The sequence below is a fragment of the Octopus bimaculoides genome, chromosome Z (genome assembly GCF_046866305.1).
Source record: "Octopus bimaculoides isolate indiv1 chromosome Z, ASM4686630v1, whole genome shotgun sequence".
Classification (NCBI taxonomy): domain Eukaryota; kingdom Metazoa; phylum Mollusca; class Cephalopoda; order Octopoda; family Octopodidae; genus Octopus; species Octopus bimaculoides.
This window is the reverse complement of record NC_142944.1, coordinates 19,397,120-19,424,386: the sequence shown is the minus strand read 5'-3', so window position 1 is coordinate 19,424,386 and position 27,267 is coordinate 19,397,120. Positions and strand designations below refer to the sequence as shown.

Below are 27,267 nucleotides of genomic sequence, written 5' to 3'. Positions count from 1 at the left end.
CTTCCCATTCACTATGCCAAGCTACTCTTACGACCTACCTAACCATCAGTCGTCTCTCTCTCTCTTTCTCATCTTCCTACCCTCTCTCATTCTTTCTCTGTCTATAGTAACATTAATACCAAGAGGTAGTATTTATCCCCACTTTATCAAGAATGTTCTGTGAGAACAAACTTTACTGCAGTAGATACCATGAAAGAAGCTCTCATATTGGCTTTTGGTGCAAAATGTATGCTTGTTTATATCACTAGCAGGAAGATAAATTCCCACAACTCCAGCTTCGAGACTACCAGAAAAACATGATCTCAACCTTCCTTGGTCTTGTCAATGATGGACACTTGACCACTAGAGATAGCAGTGACTTGTCTCCATACCAGCAATATATAGAAAAACAGTACATGTGCTGGTGTTGCAATTAACCAGTGATTTGGTGATCTTGGCACTGAAGATGGTGGTGATTTATCTCCGTGCTACTAATATTAAAAAAATGTACACTTTGCATCAAAAGCCAACAGAGTTTCTTTCATGGTATCTATCATAGTATAGTTTGTTCTAACAGAACATCCACATGTTAAAGCAGAGATAAATATTATTTCTCAGTATTAATACTACCTCTGTCGCTAATATACATTAATACTATAATAACTATTCTGCTGCTCTTTGTTTAACAGTCAACCTTAAGTAATCAACACTTTTTATACAACTGTCCTCATGCATCCACATTATATGACCATACCAATGCAGTCTTCTTTCTTGCATACATCTGATGCCTCTTATGCTCAACTTTTCTCTCAACACATATGTACTTTGTTGAATATACACACTGGTATTGTACATTTTCTGATTTTCTCAACTCCTCTGCATTCATGGTCCAAATTTCACAACCTGTTTTACCACACACAAGCATTATACAATCTGTTTTTCATTATGAGAGAGAAGCCCTTTGTTGCCAACAAAGGTAATAGCTCTCTGAATTTACTTCAGCCAGTACTACTTCCAGCAACTATGCTTTCAGAGCATCCTCGTCCAGTCACTTAGATCACCTAGGTAACAGAAATTGTCTACCACTTTTATGGATCTTCCTGGGCAGACATGAAAAAGTTTATCTTGTGAGTTTTCAACATTTATTGCACCAATGCATCTGCCACAAACAAAGTCTATTTTCTCTGTTAACCTTCCTGTGATTCTCCTACACCAGAGGTTCTCAAACTTTTTTATCCACTGCCCCCCCCCCCCATGGACACATTATACCCTCACCGCTATTTTTATGTATGAATAAATATTTTCTGTTTTACTAATCTATATATATATATATATATATATATACTATGAATCATTTGATATTTGATATAATTTGTATACAATATTACAATAAATTCATAGCATCCCCCAATCCACTGCCTTCCTCCCAACACCTTTTTCTCTACTGCCCCCTTAGGCACCAGTGCCCACTTGGACCATCTCAACACCCACCCAGGGGCAGTAGCACCCACTTTGAGAACCTATGCCCTACACCTTTCATGTCTCCATCAGTTTGCCCAGAATACAGTCACTGTATAGAATTTCTGCCAACATATTTTCGACATATTGAACAGGGCCATTTATACATACACACACACATATGTACATATATATATATATATATATATATATATATATATGCATTTATACATACATATACAAAAAATGATGTATACAAGAACAGGTATGGCTGTGTAGTAGGAAATTTGCTTGCTTCTGAAACCATATAGTTACAGGTTCATTCACACTGTAGCACCTTATCAAGTGTCTTCCACAAACATAGGATACATATTGACATACACATGATGGGCATTTTCAATTTCCATCACCAAATCCACTGACAAGGTTTGGCTTGGCCCAAGGTTATAATGGAAAACACTTGATCACGGCACCAGTGGGACTGAACCTGAGACCATATGTTTGGAAAGCAAACTTCTTACCACACTGCTATGTCTATTCCTTGAATACATATTTTTTGCATATATATATATATATATATATATATATATATATATATATATATACACACACACACCTATAAATATATATTTATATATATATGTATGCATGTAAATACATGTGTACTTATATGCATGCATGCATATATATATATATATATACGCCAGTACATATACACATGCACAATGACATATATACAACCTTTCATTCTTACACGTATACACGCCCACACATGTAATGACTACACATACACACATATATACATATCTGTGTGTGTGTGTGTGTGTGTGTGTGTGTGTGTGTGTGTGTGTGTGTGTGTCTGTGTGTGCAACAAATTATAATGGCATGTAATGCTATCTGTTGTGTAGAAATGTCAATGAAATACCAATCGTTTTCTACACTTGACACAAAGTTATGTCTAGCATGTATATTATTATACATATACACACACATTACGTAACGAGTGAAGTAAAGGTACATGCGTCCATATCCAAATATATCATCATATGTCGTTAACATACATCATGAATAAAATATAGATACACATATGCAATATAAACACTATATAATATACTGCCTCATATACAATTTCACAGAAAAGATTGCATATTCCCGTTGTGAATGACGAATGGAATGCTACTGGATACGTACAGAATCTGAAAGTTTGGCCAGTCTGTAATCAGAATTCGATTTATACATCTTTGAACGATTGCGAAAACAGCTAAAATAAATATTTAAGAAACACATGTAGCAGCAGCAGCAACAGCAGTAGTAGCAGTGGTAGGGAATAACAACAGGAACGTATATAAAAAGGAAGGAAGAAAGAAAGAAAGAACGTAAAAGAGAAAAACAACGAAAGAAAAAAAAGGAAAACAAAATAGAAATTAAATTTAAGAAAAGCCAAAAGAAAAAAAAAATTATTAAAAGCGTTCTGGAAGTAAGCTTTCAGCGTTGATGGCACAAGTTTTCAAAGATGGGATAAGCCGTTAGATAAATAAATACATACCACTCATCTAAACTATAAAGGTAAATAAACGAAGAGGAGAACGACAATGATGGTTATGAAGGATGTTGCATTCAGAAACTGCACTGCATCGGATTGTCAAACGGTATTTAGATAAGTTCCGTTGCGCTTTGAGTTCAAATCCCAGCGGGTTGGCTTTGATTGCTTTTCACCTAACGAGGTCGATGAAATAAGTACTGATACGATTTAATCAACCGTAATCTTTTATAACAAATTTGTGACATTATGCTGTTTTACATATATATATATATATATATATATATATATATATATAATGTCTCTAAAAAATATATAAACATCACAACTATTTTTCCCTTCTAGAATACAGGAAAAGTCAGACAAAAAAATGTCCCAAAAAATATCAAAGAAAAAAACTCACATGCAAAAAAGGAAAAAGTTACGCAACACACTTAAATATCTTAAATTACCATTATATAAATTGTATTGTTGTTGTGGGCAATGGTATATATAATCGGTTAATAATCGATTTCAAATAATATTTAATTACGTTAACTAATACTTAGAATGAAATGTGACATTTTTTCCCTGTGACTTCATTTCCGTTTACCTCTTCGATAATTCTCAGACCTTGTATCTTCCGTGTAAAAAAATAATAAATAAATAAAAATCAGAATCATAATTGTCGTACCGTTTGACAGACGTAGCGCCCAGTCATAATCCCCCGAGTGAAACTATTCTCAACTAAGGGTCGCACATCGGCTTTACACCAGATAATGAGGCACCGGTCGGCGAAGACACGATTCCTCCCTTATCTTGTGAGAGAAGAAACTATTTCAAAAATCGTCATCTAACATGAAGGTGCACTCGGTAAATGGAACCGCTTATCTGAAAGGTCTTGATACTTCCTGTTGGTTGGTTTCCTTTTATGTTGTTTTATTTTCAAGATTAATATTTAATATTTTTCATTTCGAATAAAACAATAATAACAAAGCGTTAGACAAGATTCCGGTCCAATTCCCTCCCATTAGGTCAAATTCGCCCTTCATAAAAATCGCTTTGTTCTTCCCCACATATTTCTATTTTCCACGGATATTTTAATTTGTAACATTTTAGTTCTTTAGCATCATCATCAATAAGGTTATAATTGTTGTTTTTGTTTATCTCGAGCCATCATGAGTTCAAATTCCGCCGAGACTGACTTTGCATTTCATCCTTTCGAGGTTGATGAATTAAGTACCGGTCAAGTGCTGAGGTCGATATAATCAACTAGCGCCATCCCCCAAACAATTGTGCCAGTAATAGAAAAGATTGTATCAACTTTGCCTTTCATCCGTTCAGGTAATGAAATGATATTAATCAATTGTTCTGTTTCCCAGAATTTGTAGTCTTCTGCACATTTATTTGAATAGCTGAATCCAGCAGAAATTGGCTAAAATGTCTATGCAGTTACGTTCGTGGGTTGACTGCATTCCATCCTTCATGAGACCCATAAAAATAAGTACCTGTGAAGTTCTAGAATGTGCAGCCTGAGCATTTGTCAGAAATCATTATTATTGAATTTTTTAAAAAAGAAAAAAAATTATAAGGATAAAAAAAAAACCAGAAGTTTTTTTTGTTTTTGTTTTTTGATTGGGTACAAACAACAAAAGCTTTTATCTTTTTAACACGGGGCATAAACAGATTTAGCATCTTCCAATAACTGTTCACATCCATCCTGTTGTGCCACATGAACTCAATTGTTTTTGTTGCACTGAATTCTTCAAAGTATCAAACCAGTTCTCTACTGTCTAGTTTACTTTAATCATTAATGAATATCTTAATTACTTTATAATTTCGTTTTCTAGATAAACACTCATTCCCAAGTAATTTGATTTCCAAAAGATTTTTCTATTTGCAACGGAAAATTTTCAAATTGGAAACAATGGAGTACTAAAATGTTTAACATAAGGAAACAATGTGAAGATATGTTTTATGCATTAATGCGAACATTTCTCAAACAAAATGACAAATACAAGATATTACAGGCGTAAAAAGAAAAAAGACTTTTTTGGAGGAAAAATCATCCTACAAAATGAAGACTATTTCAGACAAATTTTACCACTTCTTTGTGACCAGAATGAACATTTATTGACATGTGCATTAATTGGATGAATTTTGATATATAGAATTTAAAATGGCATCTACTGACACATATCTACCATTTAAAATGGAAAGGATCTAATTTCCACAACTAATTGCTACAACTATCTGTCAATCATTCATCCTCTTACTACTAAATAGGTTATTGCTATTATTAGCTCTCTCCCACTAATCCCCGACATTACTGTCTCTCTCTCATTACTCCTCAAGCTTTATTTCTTCTGTTACCCTCTCCTCTACCACCTTCCATACTTCAATAATGCTGTTCCTGTCATCATACACTCACTTCTCTCAGTATCAAACCCTACCTCGACTTGTCATTACTCTTTCTGCTATTCTTTCTTAGAATGTGGAGCTCTTTAGTCTTATGAAGTACAAAGATACCTCAATGGTGCAGGTGCAACAATAAAATGCACCAAGTACATTTTGTAGGATGGTTGGCAAATTATTCAGAGACTGTGTGGAGTCAACTGAACTCATTGGTCTTGCCAACCTCACTAGTTCTAAAGCCATGGAAAAAATGCACCCAGTACATTCTGTAAAGTGCTTAGTGTTAGGAAGGGCATCTAGCTATGGACATGATGCCAAAATTGTCTTCCAACCCATCTCTGAATGCAATAACTTCAAATATGAACCATGACAACCCATTTAATACATGCCAGCATGGGAAATGAATGTAAAAATAACATTCTATATCTATAAATGCAAGAGAAAGACATCCAATAAAATAGGAATATATTTATCACAAGGTTCAACTATGGACAATTATGTCTTATTTTCATAGAGCTAGAAATAGAATATTGGAGATAAAAGTTATGTAAATTAACAAGCAAAGGAAACAAATGTTACAAAAAAAAAAACACTGTGTACAGTGAAATTCTCAGTTAAATATTGTATGTATTGAGGCCCTAAAATTTACATCTGCTGAGAGACAAAATAGGATAAGATATCAAAGCAAAACAGTGAAGGCTCTTAGAGATAATACAGGATATAAGACTAAAAATCCAGGATTTGCAATCAAAGTGTAAAAAGTTTTACTTTTGTAGCACAGAGTATTTGTAATATACACATGCTCTAGGTGCAAACATGAACTCTAAAAGTGAGGTTGTTGGAAACAGGTCAGTGAGGCTGAGTGTTCAGTTTCAATGCTCAAGTACTCTAATATTTAAATGCGCAGGCACTTCATATTCAGAATTTTAACCTATTAGTGCAGTATTCAATTACTGCACTTCACAGATGTAGTGATGATTCCATTCCCACACGTACATTCCATTCTCTCAGCCACTCAGTACTCTCATCTGGACATGAATAACAAAAAGTTTCTGTTACTCTGTCTCAAAAACCATCTTTCCACACTCACCAAATACATCTGCTTCTTCCATCACTTTCTGAAATTTTCCAGCCAACTTTTCAGTCATATCTCTTCCTGAATCAAGAACATTCTATTCCATGTCACTGCTCTCCAAAGTCATTATCTTTTGTGGTTACAACACTCACCACCCTTCTCAGCTTCCACACTCATCCTATACTAATGCCACTAATGTTGAAAAAAAGGAACATACCAAATCCCTAATTCTCTACATCAATGAGATACATCCTCTACGCACATCCCTGATGGAACACAGACATTTTAAACACCTTTTACCTCTTTTGCACCTCTAAACCCAATGTCTACAAAATCATCATCTCAGATCAGCCAAACACTGACTTTTCACAACAGTCCATTTACAAAGCCACACATAATACAAAGCACACACACACACACACATTCTTTCAGATCCACCTTATAGCAGTTTAAGTTATTGACTAGTCAGAACTCCACCAGTTCAATACTGTGTTTAGCAACTCACTTAACTCTTACCCATCAAAAATAGTTATGGCTGAAACCATCCTCTTAGGCATGTTCCTCTACATATACAAGAAAGCAAGTCCCAAATTCTCCAAGCGTTTCACACACAGCTGCCTATCCCATCCTTAAGAAAGGCACCCGTCTGATATGTCAACTATTGCTTTATTGCACTCGGTTCTAAGATTGCAAAGGTTAAGGAAACAGCCATTGCAAACAATCTCCTTAAATTCTATATGACAAATGGGCATCTTTTCAAATATATCTGCACTATCGCACTATCTTTTATTCATTTGACTACCTAGATCACTTTCTATAAATAATTAAATCATTTCATAAAGAAACGGATGTCTGGATTAATGCTAGCGGAAATGTAGTGGGACCCATTCTTGTAGAAACTGGTGTCAAATATAGTAACGTTCTTGTCCTAAATCTGCTTTCTTTGTATATTGTTGTTGTTCTTGCTGTGCTTTCGATAATGCTTGCTGTTTTGGAAGAAACAGTTAGCACCTCAGAAAAGCATTTTGCTTTTCAAATATATCTACACTATGTTTTATTCATTTTCTCCATTGGTAGCAATCAAAAAGTATTTCTTTCCCAGTTGACAGCACTTATTTTAAATGCTTTCAAGGAAAATTTTACACAGTTCTTAATCCTTTAACATTTAAAGCAGCCATATCTACTAAAATATTCTACTTGTTTTATGTCCATATTGACCAAATACTGATGTCTCACATCAACCTTACAATATCAGGCTAAAAATTTACAGTTATCCCATCAAAATCTCATAGCTACAGGATAATACATGATTTATTAAAAACAATGTGAATAAATAAGCATTAATTGTGACAGAATCATGTGAATGCTAAAGGGTTATGGCAAAGGCTTGGTTTGTTCAGAGGGTGCTTTCCACATATATGCTCACCATACAGAATTTTGTTTGGAATCTTCTTACCAAGCATTCATGCAATGTGATCAGTTCAAAACAAACAATGATACTTGTGTACCATAGCCTCGATGCTCAAAACTAAGCTCTCTTGAGAATCTCTTTGTTTAGAGTCTACAAGAAGCAACTGGAATTCAGAATGTCTTATACGTATCGGATAAATGCACTCTTACATTATGTCATGAGAATTTGAATATCTTCATCAATGTGTGCAACCAAGTCAGTCATCTGTATAAAGGAGATCACATAGAACTGAAAAACTGCATTAGCAGCAAAATGCTTTTCTGAGTTACTAACTGTTTCTTCCAAGATAGCAAGCAATATCAAAAGTATAGCAAGAACAACAGCAATATACAAAGAAAGCAGAGTTAGGGCAAGAATGTCACCATGTTTGACACCAATTTCTACAAGAATGAGTCCCACTACATTCCCTCTAGCATTGATCCAGACATCTGTTTCTTTATGAAATGGTTTAATTGTTTATACACAATGATCTAGGCAATCAAAGTATTTTCCACAGGAACGCCCGATTCACAATATCAAAGACTCTCATTAGCTCAATGAGGACCTAGACAATAACACTTCTGCATGACCTGCTATGGAAATCATATTCATTGTTTCTCTGCCAGAATAAAAACCTCACTCAGGTTTGGGATAAACATCAATTACAAGGAATTATTCAGGTAGTTAAGAATACTTACCAGAACCTTGCCAGCAACTGACAGTTATCAGATTTTGATTTTTATACATTTTCTTTTAAAAAGAGGTAATATAACTGCATGTATCCAGTTCTTGGGAACAGCACTATCTCTCCAAACTACACAAATAAGTTCATAAAGAACATGTGTGATACAATCACAAAAGACCTCCAAGCAAATTCCATCTCTATCAGGACGCTTACCAAGATTTAATTTACTTATTACTTTTGCTACCTCACAAATTGAGAATGCAATGTTCAAAGGAGATGACAACAGATCTTTATTCAATACTATTAATTACTGCATTGTCCATAACAGTTTTAACAGCACAGTGAAGTAGTGTTAAATCAGAGATCCAGTGATTTGTGATCTTTCCTGATTTAGAGAACAGACAAGTGATATCTTTAAAAAGTAAAGGCACCATTGCATATATATATATATATATATATATATATATATATATATCATCATTTAACGCCCACTTTCCATGCTTGCTGGCATGGGTTGGATGGTTTCATAAGAGCTGGCTACGCAGAAGACTGCACCAGGATCCAGTGTCTGTTTTGGCATAGATTTCACATTTGGATGCCCTTTGTAACACCAACCCCACCCAGGAGAGTGGACTGGATGCTTTATTTATATATATATTCTGAAATGTATGTAGCAAATGCATTAAAAATCTTATTACTTGGTTTGACTACATATATGAAATGTAGTCAAACCAAGTAATAAGATTTTTAATGCATTTGCTACATACATTTCAGATAATTACACAATAGACAAAATAGGGAGCATCATCTCTTATGCAAAGAGCTTCCTCCTTTAAGACATATGAAAATATGAACAAATAAGGTAGGCAGTCCTAACCCTGTTCACACAGATACTATAACAAGGGTTTTGGAGTGGTTTCTATTCATCTTGAGTCATTCTGGTAACATGCATTGTCTCTAAGTAAAACAAAGTATATATATATATATGTGTGTGTGTGCGTGTAGGTGTATATACTTATATACACACAAACATACTAATTTGTGTGTATATGTTGTTGTTGGCACTCCATTGCTTATGACGTCGAGGGTTCCAGTTGATCCGATCAACGGAACAGCCTGCTCGTGAAATTAACATGCAAGTGGTTGAGCACTCCACAGACACATGTACCCTTAACGTAGTTCGCGGGGATATTCAGCGTGACACAGTGTGACAAGGCTGACCCTTTGAATTACAGGCACAACAGAAACAGGAAATAAGAGTGAGAGAAAGTTGTGGTGGAAGAGTACAGCAGGGTTCACCACCATCCCCTGCCGGAGCCTTGTGGAGCTTTAGGTGTTTTCGCTCAATAAACACTCACACGCCCGGTCTGGGACTCGAAACCGCGATCCGATGACCGTGAGTCCGCTGCCCTAACCACTGGGCCATTGCGCCTCCTGTGTGTATATAGGGATAAAAAAAAAATGAAAGATTTGTTTTTGTTTTTTGATTGGGTACGAACAATGAAAGCTTATCTTTTTAATACAGAGCATAAACATACATACACATGTATATATGTATACACACATATGTACATATACGCACACACACACACTCGTGTGTGTATATATATATATATATATATATATATCATCATCATCATCATCATCGTTTAACGTCCGCTTTCCATGCTAGCATGGGTTGGACGATTTGACTGAGGACTGGTGAAACCGGATGGCAACACCAGGCTCCAGTCTGATTTGGCAGAGTTTCTACAGCTGGATGCCCTTCCTAACGCCAACCATATATATACACATATACACACGTATATATATATACATACACACACACACACACAAATATATATATATATACACACACATAAATATATATATGTATATATACACATATATATATACATATTCACACACAGATATATATATATATGTATATATACACACACAAATATATACACATATATATATACATATTCACACACAGATATATATTCATATACACACATATATGGATATATATTCATATACACACATATATGGATATATATATATATATATACATAAACATAAATGTATATATACATATACATACATATATACAAACATATACACACACACATATATATATATATACAAACATATATATATCCAAACATATACATACATACAAACACAGAAATACACACATCTTATATTATATATATATATGTATGTGTGTCCATATACACCCTAACATTACCATTTCTTTTATGCCACTCTTCCCCCATCCCATTCTCCTTCATAGCTGTATCTTTCCCAACTCATTGCTCATCAATCATCCACGTTCAACCCTACCCAAATTTTACAGTTGCAGTCTGCTTCTTCCACCCTCTCATCATCTCCCCTTGCAAATCACCTACTCACCCATTCATACTCACCTTGTGCCATGAAGGGCCAACTAGACTCAACTGTCGATGTCATTGAAGCTCTTACTAACATATTCCCCTCTCTTTTTTCTCTCCGTCTCCTCCTACATCTAAGTAGCCGTGCAGGCCCTCAACAAGAACTTCCTCCAAACTAACCACTTCTTCCATACTTTATCCCTTTGTCTCTGCATGAAGCTGAACTCTGCTTCTTAGAGGGTTCATAGTCCTGCAGATGCATGGCAACCTTAATAGTGTAGTGTTGGTAGCATAAACAAAAGCACCTGGCACACACTATAAAGTGGTTGGCATCAGGAAGGGCATCCCACCATAAAAACAATGTCAGACTCTGGAACATGATGCAGCCCTTGGACCCATCAGATTTTGTATAATCCATACCAGCATGGAACACAGACATTAAATGATGATGGTGATAATTATATATATGAGCAGGGAGCTGAAAAGTTCCCAGCTTGAAAGGTATTGCGAAAGGCCTGGTTGGAAAACCAACCTTCTGAGTTCTTTTACAGGACTTAGAAAAATGGAAATACTGCTGCAATAAGTGTGTGAGTCTGAGAGGGGAACACGTTGAATAAAATCATAATTAACTGATCTCCTTTATTTCTTTTACCCAAAGCCAGGAACATTTCAGCACCCCTCATACATGTACATATATAGATACATATATAAATATATAGGAACATATGCCCTTACTAAAATACATGTGTATATACATACATAAATAAATCATTACTAGAAAATATCTTCCTCTATACTGATTAGTACAGAAGGTGTCTCCAAGAAGTTTGTCATTCTGCTCCAAAAAAATAATTTTTAAATACTTTCCTTTACAGAAAATCTTTCTTTACATAGACAGGCAGAGACACACACACACCACAGAAGCTACCCAAACTAGAAAGCATTATCTGAGTGTTAGCCAAGCCTAATAAGAGTATCTAAGTAAATGAGTAAATCAGCTAATATCAATATAAACAATCACGATATACCATGAATCCACAAGCATATTTAACTTTATGACAATGAAGGTCAACTTAGAACAATGAAACCCTAAGACAAAAAAATTCACAAACAAGCATATCAAATATACATTTGCATCAACTGTCAAACAGATATCACTATGCTTTTGACACCTGGCCTGTATATATTAATATATAAACATACATATTTATGTATGTGTGTATATATATATACATGTTGAGGTGATCAACCTTTGAAGTGAGCAGGCAACCATCATATATATATATATGATTGTTGGCTGAAAAGTTCAGAGGCTGACCATATGTGGTCCACATACTTATTCCATTGGTGTTGCAATGCTTGGATCCCATTGGTGAAGAAGTTTTCATCCCATAGCTCAAAAATGTCATCAACAGCAGATATGACATCATCATCATCACTGCAATACTGGTTCCCAGCCAAGTGTCTTTTTTCATGTTGGAGAACAGATGATAGACGGGGCCAAGTGAGAAAAATAGAGTGGATGATCAACTGGTTCAAAGCCACTGTCACACACAGCTGCCATTGAAACCAGGGACTGGTATACTAGAGTATTGTCCTGATGAAACAAGACCAGTTTTCTTGGGTGCTTGGTCTTGATAGCCTTTCATAACTGCCTCAGCAATTTGGCATTGTACTCACCATTGATGGTGTGGTCCTTTTGAAGAAAGTCAATAAACAAAGTGCCTTTTGCATCCCAAAAAATTGTGGCATCATCTTCCTTGCAGACGAAACAATCTTTGAAGCAGGTGAGAGGGGTGTTTCTACTGCATGGATTGTCTCTTTGTTTCTCGCTCAAATTGATGACACTCATCGTGGCTTACAAAATATTCAAGGATATAATGTCAAATGTTATTTGCAAAGTTATTCTGAAACAAAACAGGAAATTGGAAAGTTTTTTGGTATTATTTATTCACTATTACACATGTTTTACTTGATAATAGAAATTACAAAGCTTTATATATTAGATAGATATTTCCAATTAGAAATCATTCACACAAAGACATGAAATACAAATTTAATGCTTGGATGAAGCATTTATATTTAGATGATAATCAGGAGTAGCACAGACAACTTTGGTAAAGGAAGCAGAGGGAATGCGTCTCAATGTGTCTCTTTTCTTCCTTCACCAGGTCTGTGCTGCTCCTGATTACTATCTAAGTATAAACATTTCATCCAAGCATAAAATTTGTATTATTTCATGTCTTTGTGTGAAGGATTTCTAATAAGCAATTCCTTAAATATCCATCTAACAAGTAAAACATTGTAATTCCTATTACCAAATGAAACATGTGTAATGGTGAATAAATAATACCCAAAAATTTCCGATTTCCTGTTTTATTATAGATATATATATATTTATGTCTATCTCTCTCTCTCTCTCTCTCTCTCTCATATATATATATATATATATATATATATAAAGGGCATCCAGCTGTAGAAACTCTGCCAAATTAGATTGGAGCCTGGTGTTGCCATCCGGTTTCACCAGTCCTCAGTCAAATCATCCAATCCATGCTGGCATGGAAAGCGGACGTTAAACAATGATGATGATGATGATGATGATATATATATATATATACCTAAGAGCCAATTTGGTTTTGGAGAAGGTTGAGGCACAAAAGATGTGATCTTTTCAGCCTGTCAAATACAAGAAAAATGCAGCAAGCACTCACTGGCTATTTTCAGGTTTTCTTTGACATCACCTTTGATATGGTGAACAGGGTTAATCTTAGATTATCCTTTGATATGGTGAACAGGATTAATCTTAATCCACAAATCAGGATTTGTGGATAATTTTAGAAAACCTAGTATGCCCATCAGAGTTTGTCTTCAAGATTCGTGAACTTCATCTTTATATGAAGGCTCATGCTAATGTTATCCTATCAGACCCTGTTTCAATTGATAATGATTTGGACCAAGAAGATGTACTTGTTCCTGCTATTTTCCCCTATCTATTTCACGGTTGCTATTGTTTATGTACCACTGGTGTCTATCTAAGGTTCCAAACATCTGATAAACTATTTGATCTGAGTCAGTTGAAACTCAAATCTATGGACTTTGACAAGATTTTGCATTAACTGCTATATGCTGGCAGTGTCAACTTCCTGGCTCATTCAGAACAAGATATGCAATTGTTAGAATACAATGTTTCTAGAGCTAGCACTTTGTTTGGACTCACTAATAGTCTTAACAAAACTAAAGTGATATTCATGCCAGCATTTGGAGAAGCTAATGCCAAGTATAGCATCAGAGTAAATGGGACACAGGTGGAAGTCGGAGAGAGTTTTGTATATCTTGGGTCCATTATATCATACACTGAATTTTTACATGCTGAAATTCATTAGAGGATTGTGAAAACAACTGCTGCTTTTGGTACTCTTAGAAAATGAGTGTGGAAGGACAAAAGAATCACTCTTAATACAAAGCATTCTATCTACAGGAATATTTTTAACCTGTCTTCTTTTATGATTCAGAAACATGGACCACCTATCGTCATCACATGGCATCACTTGAAAGATTCCAACAAAATTGTTTAAGGCACATACTAAGGATAAAACGGTACAGGAAACCTCCAGACACTTTTATTCTTGAAAATACTAATATGCCCAGCATTGAAGAAAAATCATTGTTGTGAATCAAATGCACTGGATGGGTCATTTAGTTAGTATGGATAACACAAGGGTCCACTTTATGGTGAACTAACACTAAATAAAAGCCTATAACAAATCCTGGTAGAAATATAAAGACGTGATAAAGGCAAACCTCAAACATTTGAGCATGGGAAATGCTTGCATTGAACCAATAAGAGTGGTGTGGGACAATCAAGGAAGGTTGTGAAACATTTGAACAGAACAGAATTCAATATTCTATTTGAAACCAGGAACAACTTCCTAGCAATTTTGAAGAAGGATTGATGTGTGCTCCCAATAGTCACCAATTCTTAATAGCTGGATTAGTGAGTCAGAAATGGTCATATGGCAGGAGACAAAATCAAAGTTCATACAGGAACATAATCCCTTCAAGGTCAAAACTAAACACATCCAATTTGTAACAAGGTTTGTACATCTATTGGGGTCCTGAAGAGGCCATAAGAATGCAGGAAAATGCACTTGCAGAACTAGTCAAAAGCCAATCACAGAGTTGCCATATTTGCAAGAAGGCATGCAAATCAGAAGCTGAATTCATGTGGATGCTCAAGCAAAGTTTAAAAATAAATATTCAAAACGTGGTAATCACCATATATGCACACACATTTATACATACACACCATATACATCTACATATATATATACACACATATATACAGACACACACACATATGCATATATATCTACATATAAGCATATATATACACACATATGCATATATCTACATATATGCATAGTCGATTCAAACATGAACAAGCAAGAAAAAACAGAAAAAGCGTCTGCATATATATATATATATATATATATATAATAGGGCCACTATTTGAATAAAACAGTTCATTAAGTTCAGACTGTGTGCAGATAAGTGAAACAATCAATAAGCAATTCCAAAATGTTTTCACCCCTCCACTGGGAAATATGCAAATAAGCAAACCTGATGAGTTCAACACTACTGATCTACACAGGAAAGAGACAACTACTGATAACATTGGCATAAAAGAAAAAGATGTAATATCAGTCACTGATGAACTGAATTCAAAGTCTCTGATGGTTTTCCAGCTGTTTTTTTTTAAGACATGCAAGAAAGCGCTCGCAAAACCACTGCAGATAATTTTCCAGTTTCCTCATAAGAAGCAAACTTCCCCAAATACTAAAAAAAGGTATAACTGTGTCCTATCCATAAAGGAGGGAGCACAGCAGATGCTAAAAATTACAGGCCTACCTCTCAGACCTCACATGTGAGCAAAGCCATGGAATACATTTGGAGAAGGAAGCTGATCACATTCCTAGAAGACAATGGCAAACCCATTGACATACAGCATAGCTTCTGCCCAGGAAAGAGCTGCCTTGCACAGCTACTATAACACTATAACTGGGTACTGAAAGAACAATCGAGATGTTCAAATGTGGATGTGATATATCTTAACTTTGCCAAGGGCTTCAACTAAGTCAATCCCACGATATGTCACAAACTGCATGACCTTGATATCATTGGTAAAATAGGGGAATGGTTGCATGATTTTCCAATAGGAAAAGATAGGAGACAAGCTGTAGCATCCAATGATGCTCTCTCTGAAGAAACATCAATACTAAGCAGGAAACCCTGCTTAGTATTGATGTGATCCAAGTACAGTTCTCTGTACTTGGATCACTGCTGTTTGTAGTGGCTCTGTCAAACCTTCCCCTCAGTCATAAAAATCAGGCACTCTCACCAGCTATGATAGAAAAAAGTATCACAAATAATCAAGGACCCTGAAGATACATCAAATCTACAGAAAGATTTGAACACAATATATAAGTGAGCCGAAGAAAGCAATATGGAGTTCAATGTTGACAAGTCTCAATCTCTCAGCTACCTGGCCACAAGTAGACTGCAATCAGAATATATAGAAGCTGGAGTATTGCACTTTCAGAGACAGAGTTGGTGCATGACCTGAAAATCCAAATGAGTGGTGATGCATAAGTCTGTGCGCGTATTACTAAGATGACAGTAATGTGCATGACTGGCTGGATTCTGAGATCATTCAGCACATGAAAACAGGAAACCGGATTGCCTGTATGGAGAACATTTGTGCCCAGTTGCCTAGATTACTCCTCCTAGTTATGATCACAAAGCATCATATTAACAGAACTCAAGCTCATCTATTGCCACTATACCAAGAAGATTGCCTTAGTGCAACAGAAGGACTACAAGGAGAGCCTAAAAGAGCTTAGCCTCTATTCCCTGGAAAGATGTAAAAACATGCAGACTAGCCTGCTAGCCTTGGCTATGTCAAGATGGTTTTTTTATGTACTGTTCTTTCCCATTTAGATTTTAAATGTTGTCACAACAGTAATATGTCCATTCTGCTGAAATTTTCAGTAAATTTTCTATATCCTTGTGCAGCAGAAGATTGCTCTGCATTTTACATTTAATGTAATGCTTGCTTTACTTAAATAAATGGAGTAGCATGAAACATGCATACTGCAATAACCTTTAAAATCCGCGTTACTTTTTTTTATTTATATATATCTGTGTGTGTGTGTGTGTGTGTGTGTGTGTGTGTATATATATAGAATAAAGTAAAGATAGTTAACCTCATTAAGGGATCATAAATCTAATGAAAATACTGGTTAGTTACCAATCTATAGAAAGTTCAACTATAAGATAACCATATAAACCATGGTTCATATATTTATATATTTAAAGAATAAGGAGAAAATGGAGAAGTAATTAATAAAATTATTAATTATGAAATAGGACTTCTCTGACAGATGTTTTGATTCAGAAACCTTTACATAATTAATTTATAAAATTAAAATCATTATGAGATAAATCTCTTCAGAGGTAGTAAAGACATACCGATTAGAAATACATGTTGGAAAGGATCTAGATAGAATATTCCTCGAGCGAGATTGTTGTCAGTGCCCTTGGACTGGCTCTTGTGCGGGTGGCACATAAAATACACCATTTTGAGCGTGGCCGTTGCCAGTACCGCCTGACTGGCCTTCGTGCGGGTGACACGTAAAAGCACCCACTACACTCTCTGAGTGGTTGGCGTAAGGAAGGGCATCCAGCTGTAGAAACTCTGCCAAATCAGATTGGAGCCTGGTGTAGCCATCCGGTTTCACCAGTCCTCAGTCAAATCGTCCAACCCATGCTAGCATGGAAAGTGGACGTTAAATGATGATGATGATGATAGAGGTAAATCCTTTTGTCCGCACTGTAACGAAGTACAATATCTCAATCTGTTCTTGGAGAATTCACTTTTAAACACGTTTAAAGAATGCGTTTATCGCTGCAAACATTGGCAAAAACATACCTTCTATAAAATTCGACCTTTAACTGTCTTCTTTCATTTCATTTCCACTACATATATCAATTTCCATGCCTTTAAGATTTATTCCCTTTCATCTATCTCACTATATTTACCGAATCTTAATTTGCTGTTAATTTCTTTCTTTCTCCTCCTCCTCTAAATTGCCTTTGACATTAAATCAAGAGTTTTACACTGATGGGATTAAAAAGCTTGTAAATAGATGGAAGGAAGTCCTAGATAATCAGGGAAAGTACATTGATGATTAAATTTCAATTAAATATAACATTTGATCATTTGTTTTCATTATTCAAAATTGAGACAGAATTTATGAGATGACCTGATATATATATACATACACATAGATACACATATATACGTACACATAGATATATATATATATATATATATATATATATATATATATATATATACACACATATATAGATACCCATATATATTGACACACACAGGTATATATATATATATATATATGCATATATATATATATATATATATATATATATATACCTCTGTATGTATATGAATATGTGTGTATGTATATTGTGTGTGTATATATACATATGTATGTATATTATGTGTGTATGTATATATATGTGTGTGTGTGTATATATATATATATATATACACACACACACATATATACATACACACATTATATACATACATATGTATATATACACACACAATATACATACACACATATTCATATATATGTATATATACATACACACATATTCATATATATGTATATTGTGTGTGTATATATACATATGTATGTATATTATGTGTGTATGTATATATATGTGTGTGTGTGTATATATATATATATATACACACACACATATATACATACACACATTATATACATACATATGTATATATACACACACAATATACATATACATACAGAGGTATATATATATATATATATATATATATGCATACATATATATATACATACACACACAATATACATATACATACAGAGGTATATATATATATATATATATGCATACATATATATATACATACACAGGTATATATACACACACATTTATACATACACAGGTGTATATATATATATATACACAAGTATATATATATATATACACACACACACACGTCTATACACAGGTATATATATGCACATACATACACAGGTATATATATGCACATACATACACAGGTATATATATACACATGCATACACATATATATACACAGGTATATACATACACATGCATACACATATATATACACAGGTATATACATACATGTTTATATACATACATGTATATATACACATACATGTATATATACACATACATGTATATATATACATACATGTATATATATACATACATGTATATATATATACATACATGTATATATATACATACATGTATATATACATACATGTATATATACATACATGTATATATATACATATGCATATACACATACACATGCATATACACATACACATGCATATACACATACATATGCATATACACATACATATGCATATACACAGGTACATATATATACATATGTATACACATTCGTACATATATATACATATGTATATACACAGGTACATATATACATATGTATATACACAGGTACATATATACATATATATATATATGTGTATATGTGTGTGTATATATATATGTGTATATATATATGTGTATATATATATGTGTGTGTGTGTGTGTATATATATATATATGTGTGTGTATATATATATATGTGTGTGTGCATACGTATATATATGTGCATATATATATATATATATATACCTGTGTATACATATATACATATATGTATATGCACAGGTACATATATACACAGGTACATATATGTACATACACAGGTACATATATACATACGCACATACACAGGTACATATATACATACGCATATACACAGGTACATATATACATACGCATATACACAGGTACATATATACATACGCATATACACAGGTACATATATACATACGCATATACACAGGTACATATATACATACGCATATACACAGGTACATATATACATATGCATATACACAGGTACATATATACATATGCATATACACAGGTACATATATACATATGCATATACACAGGTACATATATACATATGCATATACACAGGTACATATATACATATGTATATACACAGGTACATATATACATATGTATATACACAGGTACATATATACATATGTATATACACAGGTACATATATACATATGTATATACACAGGTACATATATACATATGTATATACACAGGTACATATATACATATGTATATACACAGGTACATATATACATATGTATATACACAGGTACATATATACATATGTATATACACAGGTACATATATACATATGTATATACACAGGTACATATATACATACACAGGTACATATATAAATACACAGGTACATATATACATACACAGGTACATATATACATACACAGGTACATATATACATACACAGGTACATATATACATACACAGGTACATATATACATACACAGGTACATATATATATATATATATATATGTATATACACAGTTACATGTGCTGATTTTTTCTTCCTCCGTTTTTCCCTTCTTTGAACTTTCCTTGTTTCCGAGGAAGAGCTCCGCTCGAAACATCATACTCTCTCTCTTTCCTTTCCCCAGCGTCTAGTAACACTATCTGTCTCACGTCCTCACGTTTTTTATTGTTTTTTGTCTTTTTCCTTTTTTGAACTTATATACATATGTATATACACAGGTGCATATACATACATATGTATATACACAGGTAGATATATATATATATATATATATACACAGGTATATATATATATACATATATATATGCATATATATATATACATATATACACAGGTACATATATATATATACAGGTATATACACACACACACACACAAGTATATACAGGTATATTTGTACACATATATACACAGCTATATATGTACACATATATATCATCATCATCATCATCATCATCGTTTAACGTCCGCTTTCCATGCTAGCATGGGTTGGACGATTTGACTGAGGACTGGTGCAACCGGATGGCTACACCAGGCTCCAGTCTAATTTGGCAGAGTTTCTACAGCTGGATGCCCTTCCTAACGCCAACCACTCAGAGAGTGTAGTGGGTGCTTTTACGTGTCACCCGCACGAAAACGGCCACGCTCGAAATGGTGTTTTTTATGTGCCACCCGCACAAGAGCCAGTCCAGGGGTACTGGCAACGATCTCGCTCGAAAACCCTATAAGGCCAGTCAGGCGGTACTGGCAACGGTCACGCTCAGGATGGTACATCTTATGTGCCACCCGCACAAGAGCCAGTCCAGGGGCACTGGCAACGATCTCACTTGGCTTGCTGGGTCTTCTCACGCACAGCACATTTCCAAAGGTCTCGGTCAGAAGTCATCGCCTCGGTGAGGCCCAATGTTCGAAGGTCTTGCCTCACCCCAGGTCTCCCTGGGCCTACCTCTTCCACGGGTTCCCTCAACTGTTAGGGAGTGTAACACACACAGGTATTTACAGGGTGTTTCAAAGGTTTGTCACATCATGAGCTACAAAGCGTAGCATAATTTTACTGGTGCTATTTAAAAGCTAAAAGTGTCAAGTTTTCTTCTATTAATTTTTTTTTCAATTTATTTAAATTTAATCTGATTTTGCTTTTTGTCTCTTTTCAGATCTAGCAATGTCATTCACAAATCAATGGAAGTCATTTTGTGTCCTCGAATATGCTGAAACTGAATCATGGACATACCAGCCAGACATACCATTTTGAATTGGCATGCAAAATTTAAAGAGGTGGTGGGAGGGATTTGTGCCCAGCAAAGAAAACAGAACACCCCTGTATAAAATTCATGGCAAGTAGATTTATCAGTGTCCTTTAACCGTTGAACCAATTGCAGCTTGTATGATGTGAACTGCAGCCATCTCCTTAAGACAAGCTAAAAAGTTGGTGATAGGAGCTGAAGTTCTCAACTGGCTATTCTGACTGATTTCTGGGGGCTGTTCAATCGTATCTTCTGAAGTTGAGGGGCATCCTGTTCTCTTTGCCAGGCAGTTTAGAAGATTAGCATCAGAAGGTTCCTTGACTTCCTGTATTACTTTTGTGTCATTGGCATAGCTAGTATGTGTGGTTGTCTGTATAACTGATGGTATGTCTGAAAGAGCCACCATGAACAGCAGCAGTGCCAACAGTTCTCTGAGGCACTCCACTATTATTGTATCCTTGGAGAGGGTTCCACTGGTTGCCACAGCTTGGCCTCTGTCTTATAAGAAATTATGCAACCACTCTCCCAGTTTTCTGACTAGGCAGAGTCTCCATAGTTTATGACATAGCATCCCATGATCAACCTTATCAAAGACTTTTGCAAAATTGTTCCAGCAATTCATTAATTGTTTCAATAGCCAGTTATAATGCTGCAAAAGCTGTGTAAGGCAGCTTCTTCCTGAGCAGAAGCCATGCTGGTTGTCAGGGAGCAAGTCATTATTTTCAAGGAACACAATCAGTTTCCTCCTGACAATGTGCTCTATGATTTTGCTGACAGGTAACCTCCCTTATGAATAGGGCATATATCTTCCTTGAACTTTTTGGAAAGTCTCCCCATTGAGGAAACTCTGGAAGAGGATCGGGCTTGCTGGAACCTATTGCATTTCTTTAGGAGGATTGCTGGGAATCCATCAGGGCCTGCGAGAGAAGGTGGCCCTCAGACCATTCGATATTAGGGAGGTTGAAGTCCCCTAGAAGTATGTGCAGGCTGCCATCCAGGTTGGTTAATACTTCATTCATATGATGTGTGTGTGTGTGTGTGTATTTATGTATGTATATATAGATATAAAAATACGTATACACACATATATATATATAAATACGTATACACATATATATATATATATAAATACGTATACACATATATACATATATATATATAAATACGTGTACACATATATATATTTATAAATACATGTACACACATATATACATATAAATACATATACACACACACACACATTATATATATAAATACATATACACCAATATACACATATATACATATACACACACACATATATACACATATATATACACATATACATACATATATATATATATACACGCGCACACGCATTATATATATATATATATATATATATATATATATATATATACACACACACACACACATATATACGTTTTAAAATAATATATACTTAGGCGGAGGTAAAGAATACGCACACTACCCGTTTTCGGCGTAACCCTAACCCTAAATACTGGGTATGCATATCCTTTACCTTCGCCTACACTTATATACATACGTTTAAATAATAAATATACATATGTTTCGTACGCGTATATACACGTACATATATACACACACATATATGCATACGCATGTGGGTATGTATATATATGTTCATATATATATATATACACACATACAAGCATGTCCACACGAACGGACACGCGCATACACACTCATACATGCAAATACATAACGTAGGTATCTATCTACATTATTAACTAAAACTTACTGATGATAGAACGATTCTCGATAGAAGCATATATAGCAAGTTAATACACACCCACCTTTATCTTAGGAAAAATACTATAATAATAATATAATGTTAATAACCTTTGGTGGCAAGGCACTAATAATAATAATTACTCTTTTCTTTGATAATAGGGAAGTAAAAAAAAAAGCCTGAGTAATAGCATTTTTATCTGAATAGTTAAAATTAAGATAAACAAAATTTGAACACGAAGATAAAATATTTAGTAATACATTTTTGGTAATAACAATTATGTTCTTAAAACAACACGAACATAATTTCACTAAATATTACAATATATGAGCGGGTGTGAATTCACATCCATCTATCTATACAGGTCAGCATCGTTAATAAAACTCTACATTGTAGACATAACACTGACACACTAATTTACAAAGAGATAAGTGTGTGTATGTCTAGCTTTAATAATAAAGTGTGTGTATATATACATATATTATATATACATGTCTTCTACAGCAGAATATATCCATACCAATACATATAAACATTTATATATATATATATATATGCACATATACAAGGAGGAGGGTACAATGAAAGATATATATATATATATATATATATATATATATATATATATATAATATACACTGAAACAACTCACCTGGTTTACAATAATAATGGCAAAAAGATGCAATAGACATATCTTTGTTGGTGTGAAATACTTTAGTGAATAAATACAAGCGTGTACGTTTTGCTGTGGTGTGTATGTGTACACGCGCGTGGATCCGGCCAAGTTTTGAGACACAAAGATAAAAGGGGTGGCAGTCGCAGGAAGGAAGGAAGGCGGGGGGAAAAAGAATTGAAGAAAGAAGACGAAGCAGGAAGACTATTTGAGTGAGAGAGAGCGACGGATATAGGAAGATAGAGGGTAACACAGGTAATGGGGAGGTAGAGAGAAGAAAGAGAAGAGAAGCTAAGATTAAACTCAGAACGAACGAGCCATGCAATACCTCTAGGAAAAGACTTCGTAACAGGACGAAAAAAAAATTATAAAGAAGACTAATATATAATTAGATATACATAGAGAGAGACGAAGTAAAGGTCTAACTGTTAAATAGAAGCCCAGAGAGAAGAAGGGGAGAAAAAGGGAGAAGTGAGGGCTCGGAGAAACAAAGAAATTTGTAGCAGACTTGAGAGAATAGACTGAGCCATCACACCACCACCATTGCAACAAATACTTACAGACAATAAACTCGAAAGAATGTAATTTGCATATAAACACAAATCATGTGCACCGTTTCTAAGATACGTTTAAACTAATTTTTTTTTATTATTACTGCTAGTAAAATTTTTCATTCATTTTTTAATTTTTCTTTATAGTGTTTCAAGGAAGTACGAGTTATTAATTTTTTTTGTCTGACCTATTGAGACCGGGTTCAGATGCAATTTTTATACGAAAGACTGAATGGATAACTAGCTTAGTTCAAGAATATGTTTCTCTATGTGTGTGTGTGATTGTGTATGTGCGCGTAAGAGAGAGAGAGAGAGAGAGAGAGAGTATCCGGTGTGTGTGTGTGTATTCTGTAACACCGCCTTGAAGGGTTTTCTAGTCTAAGAAATCGACTCCGGACTTATTCTTTGTAAGCCTAGTACTTATTTTATCGGTGTCTTTGCCGAACCGCTATGTTACTGGGACGTAAACATTCCGACATCGGTTGTCAAGTGATGGTGGCAGTTCATACACAGATACCAAGACACACACACACACACATATATACGACAGGCTTCTTTCAATTTCCGTCTACCAAATTCACTCAGACGGCTTTGGTTGGCTCGAAACTATAGTTGGAGACACTTGCCCAAAGTACTACGCAGTGGGACTGAACTTGGAACGATGTCGTTGGAAAGCAAGTGTTTTACCACACAGCCACGCCTGTGGTTTAGTTGTATTGTATGTATACATATATACATGTATATAGTTCAAATTTACAGAAAACAAAAGACAAAGGCAGGTGAAGGAACAACAAGCAGGTGTATTAGTTTAACACTCGGGGAGAATGGAAAAGTCTTCAACGTTTCGAGCCCACACTCTTCGATAGAAAGGATTAAGAGGGGGGAAAAAGTGTGTATACATATGTGTGGGAGAAAAACTTGCTATAAGACAAATTAGAGGTTGTCCGAAAGAGACGAGGCTGTGCTGGTACGGGCATGTAATGTATGTCGATGATGACTGCTGTATATAAAGACTAAGCACTTCATACACACACATATTGAAGAAGCATGGCTTAATGGTTAGGATGCAAGCTATGGACACATAAGAGGTGCAGTGGAATCATAGGAAGGTTAACAGAGAAAATAGTTTGTGTGTAGCAGTTGTATAAGAATTATAAACACTAAGAACAAATGGGAAATAGATTTTCTCAAATACTCAGGAGTGATCTGTTACCTAAATGATCAAATTAGAAGTGGAAAATGCTCTGAAAACATACTTTTTAGAATTAGAACTAGCTGGGCAAAGCTCAGAAAGCTGTTAACTTTGTTGGTAACAAAAGGCCTCTCCTTCAGAGTGAAAGGTAAATTGTTTGATTACTGTGTATGGATAGCTGTGAAACATGGGTTGTACTGCAAAGGCTTGAAAGAAAAGAAGTCAGCATACTCTGATGGATGTGCATTACCAGTGTGCATGTACACAAAGTATAAATGTGTTGAGAGAAAAATTGGGCATTAGAGGCATCAGATGTAGTGCTGATATGGTCAGGTGACAAGTATGGATGAAGACAGCTGTATAAAGAAGAGCTGAGCTCTAATTGTGGAGGGAACCTGTAGAAGAGGATGGCTCAAGGAGATGTGGGACACAATAGTGAAAAGTTATCTTCAGATGTTTAGAGTAGATGATTGGCAATTTGCAGAGCTTGAAAAAATTCATCCAGCTAAAATCAAGATCATAAAGTCATATAGTAAATGTTCATGCACTTACACAAAATTTGTCCCTGATAAACCTCTCCTGACCACTAACCATATTACTAACACTGCCCCCATCCCCCACATGAATTCAACACTGACTGCATTCCCTTCCCCTCTATCACCCACCTTTCCTTTGCACCTTCATGAACCAGCTTGCATACAATGTGTCCCTGTTGATCTTTTTCCCACAATATACCCTCCTAACACCCCTTACTTTTATTTGTGCCCTCTTCACCTTTCACTCTCCTTTCACAACCCCTCACACTGATCCTATCCAAATCTTGATTCCTCTTCGCTTAAATACACCACCCTGTAACTTAGGTGTACCCCCACCATCACATCTTCACCTTTTCTGCCCTCTCTCTCCTCTCTCTTTCCTATTGAGGTAACCATGTATCTCCTTTACTGCAAGACACCTGCTTCTGTCCATCTATTCATACTCTACCCTCTCATCACCAGGCACAAGGCTACTTCCCTCAACACTACTCCTCACTCATTTGAGGGGTTTTGTCTTGTAAGTTATTTGGTGACCTCACTGGTGCTGGTGCCACATAAAAAGCACCCAACCCACTCAGTAAAGTGGTTGGCATTAGGAACGATGCCAAAGCTGATAGAGCTTGGCACAGTCTTCTGACTTGCTAGCTCCTATCAAACTGCCTGACCCATGCCAGCATGGAAAAAAGGGATGTTGAATGGTGGATGATGATGATATAGATATCATTGACATCACAAGAATTTAGAAACTTTTGAGAAAACATGAAATAATTCTTTTTAGAAT

At 35.0% G+C, this 27,267-nt stretch overlaps 1 protein-coding gene across 4 annotated transcripts in view; it reads right to left on the bottom strand.

The window, feature by feature from the left end:
* LOC106883596 (DCN1-like protein 5) overlaps positions 1-24,769 on the bottom strand; it is a 47,349-nt gene extending 22,580 nt beyond the window's left edge. Inside the window, exon 1 of one of the 4 annotated variants that reach the window (XM_014934674.3) lies at positions 24,187-24,769. The gene's annotated coding sequence lies outside the window, so the exon portion shown is untranslated. Of the gene's footprint in view, positions 1-2,628; positions 2,840-2,983; positions 3,134-3,650; positions 3,845-24,186 lie in introns of those variants that run through there. The other 3 variants (XM_052973720.2, XM_014934675.3, XM_014934673.3) reach the window with 3 other exon arrangements.
* Positions 24,770-27,267: the final 2,498 nt, after the last annotated feature.